This window comes from Rhea americana, unplaced genomic scaffold (genome assembly GCF_003343005.1).
Source record: "Rhea americana isolate MKP2758 unplaced genomic scaffold, rheAme1 scaffold_93, whole genome shotgun sequence".
Lineage (NCBI taxonomy): Eukaryota > Metazoa > Chordata > Aves > Rheiformes > Rheidae > Rhea > Rhea americana.
In genome coordinates this window covers 916,453-924,248 of record NW_028187122.1, presented here as the reverse complement: position 1 = coordinate 924,248, position 7,796 = coordinate 916,453, and the positions used below count along the sequence as shown (strand labels likewise).

Below are 7,796 nucleotides of genomic sequence, written 5' to 3'. Positions count from 1 at the left end.
TTTCATCAGAGTGAATCTATATATATGCCAGTATATTTGGGTTTCTCTGTCAATCTTACCATGTGCCTTTGGCTGCAAGTTTGTGGGTTCTTTTTTTTGTTTTTTTTTAATCATCATAGTCTGCATATTTCATGGCAAGTTATTTTAGCTGTTTTGCCTTTTCTGTTTAACACTTTTTTTTTGTTATTATTATTAAAAAGAATTGTAATGCCTACATAACCAGCTATTAAAAGCATATGCACAGAAGTTTGGATAAAAGAGGAAAATAACTAACTAAACTAACTAAAATAACTGTAACAGTCTTAGACTGAAGTGGACTTCAATGTAGTTGGTTGGCACTGACTAATATGAAGGAATTTGAACTGGTAATGTTCAGTATAAAACATCAGTTTCATTTGTTCTTCATTCTCTTACTAGAATGAGGCTAATTTAGTAATTTGATCCTTTTCAGAAATTATTGTAAGCATCACTCTGCAAAAGAACTGCAACTAAAACTGCAGTCCACTGATTGGGAGTATAACTTTCCTCTTAAACGTGGACTTTCTGGCAGAGAACCTTCCTAATTGTTAACTTTCTGAATGAAGCTGCACAGGGGAGACACCAGGGGGCAGAGGATGCCTAAAGAATAGGGAAAGTTTTGGCTGGGGGAAGATAATGAGATTTATAAAGAAAACTATAGATATGGGAAGCAGTGGTGGTTTTTGTTTATTTTTAACAACTTTTATTCATCTTGGTCTGAACAGATCTGAGGAGGTCAGCAATAGTGTGCATTCCTTGCCTTTGCCTTGTTCCAGTTTTTTTCAATAAACTCAGTGGAAAGATGCCTCAAAAGTACTTTTTTTATTTTTGTTTTTTTTTTAAGATTACCTAACAGTTTTCATTATTAATATGCAAGAAGAGAGCTGTCCTCTATTCCTCCCCACCCACCCATCCTGCAAGTGTGAATTTCAGTGGGGTCTGCTAGCTAATGGATGCGGGATAGCTAGATGCTATTTGCGTAGTAAGAAATACTACCCGTCCCCCTGACTGCATTGTATAAAGAGATAACTATTACTATCTTTGCTTCATGAAAAGAAGATGAGGATATGAAAGGATAAATTCAATGGTATGCGAGAAGTGCACATAAACAAACTGTTCAAACAAACTGGTCCCTTCCATTTCAGAAGCTTCAGCAATAGAAATGTACAGTTAAGGCAGTTTTCAGTTCTTTTAAATCCAGTCTTCAGTGGAGCTAATTCCTATATGTCATTACATAAGAATTACATATTCTAATTCCAGCTGGGTGATGATTTGTTAATGAAATGAGGTGTTCTGTCCAACATCAGAAATTCAAACCAAAACCTAATCACTAAAACAGTTTGGTTTACTTGGTATGTGATTACAAGGGTTAAAGAGTTGGAAATAAAAACATTAAAATGGCCTGAAAGGAAAAATCAAGGATTTCAAAACACCCTGTCTTCTTTCTCCCTCCTTTCCTCCCTCCCTTAAACAAAGGAGTATGGTTAAAAAACCCTGAAGGAACAGTGAAGTTTCTTCTTTCCTTTCTCTCCATACAGTGTATTGCAGTCTTTTCATTCTGCTTGAACTGAAAGTGTTTGAAAGATAGACTGTGAATTTAGTTTGTATGAACCCAGTTTATACTGATGTCAAGTGCTGGGACTTCGGTTCTAAATACAGTGTTGAGAGTGAGAGTTGGGTATTAGGATTTGTTCTTAACAGTGTTGCCTGTGTTGTCAGTCATCATAGGTAGTTTGCTTTAGTGGGAACATAGGACTCGCTAAATTAAGTGGATCAACTAGAGAGCCATCCAATTCAGTATCTGTCTCCAAGAGTGGCTGGTAACAGATTCTTCAGAGGAAGGCTCAAGAATTTTTCAGTAACCAAGTGTGCAGTAACCTGTTTTCAACACTAGATCTTATCTCCAGTGCTAGTGACTGGCCTGAATTAGAAGAACTTAATACCATATTGTATGCAGAGATATTAACTCAGCTGTTCATAAAGATCTAATATTATTCTTAAATCTTGATAAATTCAGTTTCAGTTATTACAGTGTGAGTTGCACAGACTAATTCTATGTAGTGTGCAAAGCATTTTACTGTAGTTTTGAATTTCCTAACATTTTTTCCATGGTCTTATGAGAAAGAGAGAACAATGTCTCTGAAACATTCAGTATGTCCTGTATTTGTATCACGTTTCCTCTTACTCATCTCCTTTTCATGGTAACAGTTCAAATCTCTTCACTGTCTTTGCTGTTCTAGGGCCTTAATTTTGCTCATTGTGCTTCTCTGAATCTGCTCTAATTTTGCTGGATACTTAGAGATTCTTCTGTTGTCTTAAGTTCTCTGGTTCCCATTTTTATGCCATGTATTTAGCTTTAAGTTGCTCAAGATAGTGACCATCACTTACTAGATATTGGTACTATGGGGGTCTCTAAAAATGTGGATTAAATAATGTGGATTAAATTACATGCCTCTGTAATCTGAATTGCACACCTGGAAATACAGCAGACTTACCAAAACATCATCTTGTCCAAGAAACTTTTTTGCTTTTGCGAAGTAGAGGAAGGAAATGGGGAGCTGTAGACCCAGCTGCAGCACCACCTGATCTTTGGAGAAGCATCAGGTCTCTCTGAGCTGCCTTTTTTTTTTCCCTCCCCCAAGTGTGGTACATATCCTGCCTTGCGCAAACATTAAATTTGTTGGTGTACAAAGAAGGGACTAAGGTGCAGACTTCTTTTATCTGAATGCTAGATGACTGAGAGGTCACACTTGGTTAAAGGTTATGTAACATTGCTGATTGGGTTACCCTACAACCAGTTCACCTGTATCTGAAGAACTAGATCTATCTAGAGAAATTACCTTAAAAGATCAATTTGTTACGTTTGCTGATATTTTTATTAGGCTTGGTAATGAGGAAATACCTAGAACCTGGGTTAGTCTGCAAAAGCTTATCTGCTCTGAGGCAAATTCAAAGCTGTATCTGATCTTGTCAGTCTTCAGAAGCCTCTCACATGACTGTAAGAACTTGTTGAAGTCTCCTTGGGTGTGTAGCTGTATGCCTGTTTGTCATGCACCATGTGAGATTAAACGTGCTGAGTGTAGTCACTGTCCTCTGACTACGCAGTGTGCATTGGTCTTTCATTGCTGTATTGGGAAACAGGTTACAATTTGGCTAGAGGCAGGAATGCTTTTCTTCCTCTTGTTTTCCAAATGTGACTTTAATGGCTGATGCCACTCTGTCTCAGCAATGACTTTCAAATGATCTCACGCTAGTGACTTTGCAAGGTGTTAGTGAAGTGTATTACTACACTGCTAGGTTGTATCTTGCGTCTGACACTGAAGAAAATCTGGTAATTTTCAGGCACTGGGAAGTACGCTTGTTAAAGTGGCTGCAAGGCACCAGCTTGGAGCTCTGTTGGTGTTTTTATTAAAGGTGATACAAGCTGTGAAACCTGGTGCTTCTCCAGGTAAAGCTGCACACTAGTCTTGGTTTAAACAGGCTCTTGAGTGGTGTGTTCTGCAGGGTTGCTGCTTGCCAGTCACCAAGAATGGAACTTACAAGGAAGAAAAATTATTTATAGCAACTGCAACTCTTTGGATCTGTTGCCTGCATATATTTTATGAGTAACCTTACTTCTGCACTTCCTTTCTTCTCTCATCTCACAAACAGAGGTTCAGTGCTTTTGATGTTGTACAGTGCTTTATTTCACAGTTCAGCATGTAGTATCTTTCAGGTGCCTGCCATAAAACACCCATACATGATCTAACTTCTCTTTGTATTCAGTTCTTAAACTGTTGCTGTTTACTAGGGCAGAACATAATCTTCAAACAGCGAGTATCTTTCGGTCATCACATATCACCATTCCTGGTATTTTAACATTGACTTTCTGGGCTGGTGAAAAATGAAGTGGCAGTTGTTCCTTTACTGTTCTTCAGGGAATCAGGAAAACACTAACCTTCTGTATTCAAAATATTTTTTTCCCAGCAAATAATTTCCCTCTTAAATTGACAATTGAGATGTATTTAATTTTCTTGATGCTGTAGGGGAGAAAATGGCAAAAGGTACTCCCACCTATCCTAGAGAGGAAGCTAAAGCCAATGCTTGTGTGCAGCACATGGACAACAAGTTCTAAGGAATCTCAGATCCTATAAAGGTAAGGGTCTCCCCCTCCCTCCCTTTGAGAACCTGGAATTATCTCTGTACGAATTAGGAATGATCAGGAAGGATACCGCTTTTATTTGTATTTTCTTCCATCTTCCTGTTTGGACTCATGTCAATTCCTTTCACCTTTTGCTGATGTTCTTCTTTTTTCCCTTTCTTATCAGAATCTCTTTTACTCATCTATCCTAGGGAGAAAGCAGCAGAGCAACAGTGCAGAAAAGAGTGAATTCTGGGCTCATCCTCAATAAAACAGGGGTCTTCAGAGAACTTCTGGAGAAATTCCCCTGCTCTCTGCCTGTTGTGTACATATGAGAGAGTGAACAGATAGAGAAACACACAGCACAGGATGTGCAGGTGGAAGGAAGTGGAGCAACTGAGCCAAACTGGAGAGAAACTAGCAAAGAAAGGCTAGGAGCTTAGGAGCACATCCTGTCCTGTTTGTGTACATGCAAGCACATACAGAGGAAGGCTTACATGTTCCCAGCAGCCTAATGGGGTGCTCTCTGGATTTAGTTTACTGGTCTTAAATTCTTTTCTTCTTCTTGTCTAGTTTAATAGATCGTCTGTTCTGTGGCCTGATTTTTTTCTTCTCTATATTTAATAGCCACAGATAGGTTGTACATGTGCATGTGAATTGAATGACTATGCATGCACTTGGGTGCATGATGTTTGACTTGCCTATTTGCAAGGGTTTTGGGGGGGATAAGGCAATTAAAAGGATTTAGGGGAACTACAATCTCCCATCAATACCTTGTATTAGTGTGATAGACTGTCATTTTGCATCCTCTGTAATAATACATCTGGGGCTGCTTCCAGCCCTGAAGTCTGTCATGGTTATTCTAATTACAGTGATTTAGCGTTATATGCTGTTGTGTAAAAGGTTGCATGAAAATGTTGTGATTTCTTAAGAGGATTACATAGGAGATTGGTACCGCTCATTGAAAATATGGTAGAAATCATTTTAATTAGTATTAGGAAACAGATTTTCACCCCAAAATCTAAATAATTTTGGTGACCCAAACCACTGTGGAATTCTGAAGCAATCCCCTAAACTGTTGTGATGTTGCTATGGAAATATGCAGATGCCCAGACCAATATTGCAGAAGAAAAAGATCATTTATTATTATCTGGGAAGAATGAGTGAGGTGTGTCCACCTAAGAACTGCTATAGATATTTTCATAACTAAAGGCAGAAAAGAGGGCAGAGTTGTACAACATGTTTTTAGGATTAGTCTCTTCCTCATAAGACTTTCTGCTGAAAGGAGTATTTCTGAAAAGCAGTCTTAATAACTGTGTGTTGGAAATCTGTGCTGCTGCTGGAGAGAATTGGAGTGTGCCAGGCCCAGAGGTAGTGTTCTCATTGTGATTTATATATAATAATATATGTCTATATTTTTATATATTTTACTATATGTGTATAGTTGATAGCAAGTGTATATAAAGACCACATCTGTGTGGTCACAGTTCAGATCCTGTGTGCTGGGCATTGGGATCTTTATGCAGACCCATCAGTATCTTCAGCTAAGCATGTCATACATTCCTAGACATGTATTATGGGAAGAACCCAATTAGCAAAGCAACAGATGTTCTGTTTCCATGTTTTTTTAAATCCTTGTACTTTCTACTCAATTGTCAATGGCAGTGCTACGTAGCAGCAGAATTAAAGGTGTCTGTGACTATTGCCTTTTAGCTTAAATTTATTTTTTCCTCCTCTATTTTTAAATTAATTGCAAATTTTGGTGGAGAAGATTTGCAAAGCCTTAGGTTAGCATTTTCTTCTGAGGGCTATCAGCCATGCAGGGGGAGTGTCCCACAAGAGTGCACCTCGGCATCAAGGCTTTGATTCTAGCTCTGCAGTACAGTGTTCACAGTTGTACTGGTGGTTTATTGTAGCTTCTTTCATTTCAGGCCTAAAGATTGGTTATTCTGGCTCCTGTTCTGTGTCTGCTTCATCTGGAAAATGTGTCTTCAGTGCAAACGCATTTCTGTGTAATTTCTATTTTGATTGTATCTGCAGGCCCATTTCCTAGTTTGGCATAGTGTACTTTGTGTTAAGCTCTAGCATGAGAGAGACAGTCCTAGCCTGACAAATAATCCCCAAACAAACAAACAAAAACAAAAAAAAAAGCAAAAAAGAGACTGAAAGTATGGAAGGGAAAAAGAGCCTCCTGAGATTTCACTGTGCCCCAAAGTAAACTAGCAGTACTGCTGAGAATAGAAGCTGACTCTCTTCAAGTCAGTCTTATAGTAGACTGCCTATAAACAGGACATAATTATCCTCATATAGTCACATTTCCATACTGTGTCTTATTAGGGAATATAATTGTATTTTCCAAGAATCTGTTTTTTAACTCAAGTACATGTATGAGTGTATGTGACCTAAAACATGCTGCCTCCTCCCAGAGAGAAATGCTGTTTACTCTGTAGGTGGTACTTCTCACTCCTTCACTTCTGAAGTATGCCTGCTGGAAGTTGTCCTAGCTCTAAAAAGTAGTGATAGAATTTCAGCTGAGCCTCTTTATGCCCTAAAAATCTATTGTAACATGTTTAAATATATGGGGTGGTTGCACTCTGCACCAGAAGCGGCTTCCTTATTTTACATGCTCTTCTTGCTGTTCTCCAAGAGTAAGTGTAATCTCTGTGAAGTCCTGTGAATTATTGAGAGAGTAAGTGCACATCTAGGAGATGAAAAACTTTGACCATATTCAATGAACAGACTTGCACACTAGGTCAGGAGCATTACCTGTTCTCTGCTTTTTCTCATAACTGGATCTGCTTTCTTGGCTGTGCTGCACTGACTGAAAAAAAAAAATAGCAATACTGGTTTTCTTCCTGTTCTTTCACTTAATCTCAAGCATGATACCATTTCTGGGCAAAGGAAATCCCTCCTTTGGTATTTTCTCCTGTAACTCTTATTTTGCATTTTTTTTTCCCTGTACAGTTCACCTATATAGTACAGTGCTCCTATTCCAGGGTATCTCAGCAACTATCTCTGTTACCAGCTGTCAGCTTTGTAAGAGGTAAGCCACAGCGATCTTCCAAAATGGAACGTAAAATTAGGTACAGAGGCACCCAGATAAAGCTCCGGGGCAAACTTTATTTAGCACCCTTTTAGTGCGTGAACCTTTCCCTTACATAATCCGATAAATCAGTATGTATAGGTGAGTAATTTCTACAAAACACCTTTATAGCCACCTTTAAGCTTATAGCACACATTAAAATTTGTGAGGTGCCCTTTCATTTATTTATTTTTCCTTTTCTCTCCTAATTCTGCTAAAGAGGAACCACTTCCTCCCCTCAGACCCGAAAGCGGCAGCAGTTCAGGCCGTGGTGGGAGGCGGCCGGCGCCAAGGGCGAGAGCAGCGCTCGGGCCGCGCCGCAGGCGCCGCCGCCGCTTCTCACCGTACTGCTTGAGGGAAGTCGCTTCCCTCCTCCTGGACTCGCCTCCCTGCTTCTGAACCGGCAGAAACCTTCCTCTTCCTCCGCGGCAGCTGCCCCCGGCTCCTCCGCCCCGCTGCTCTCGGCTCTGCGGACGCGCGGGGTTTCGCTCCGGGCGAAGGTGCCCGGGCCGGTGGGCGCGACGGGCCCGGTCGCCTTGTGCCGGCGCAGAGGGCAGCGCCGAGCCCGGCGGGGCG

General features: G+C 40.1%; 1 long non-coding RNA gene across 1 annotated transcript; it reads right to left on the bottom strand.

The window, feature by feature from the left end:
- Positions 1–5,287: 5,287 nt before the first annotated feature.
- On the bottom strand, positions 5,288–7,784 carry LOC146584415 (uncharacterized). Its single transcript, XR_014898206.1, has 3 exons — positions 7,564–7,784; positions 6,905–6,959; positions 5,288–6,809 (listed from the first exon to the last, which is right to left on the bottom strand). It is a non-coding gene; the product is annotated as an uncharacterized LOC146584415 (long non-coding RNA).
- Positions 7,785–7,796: the final 12 nt, after the last annotated feature.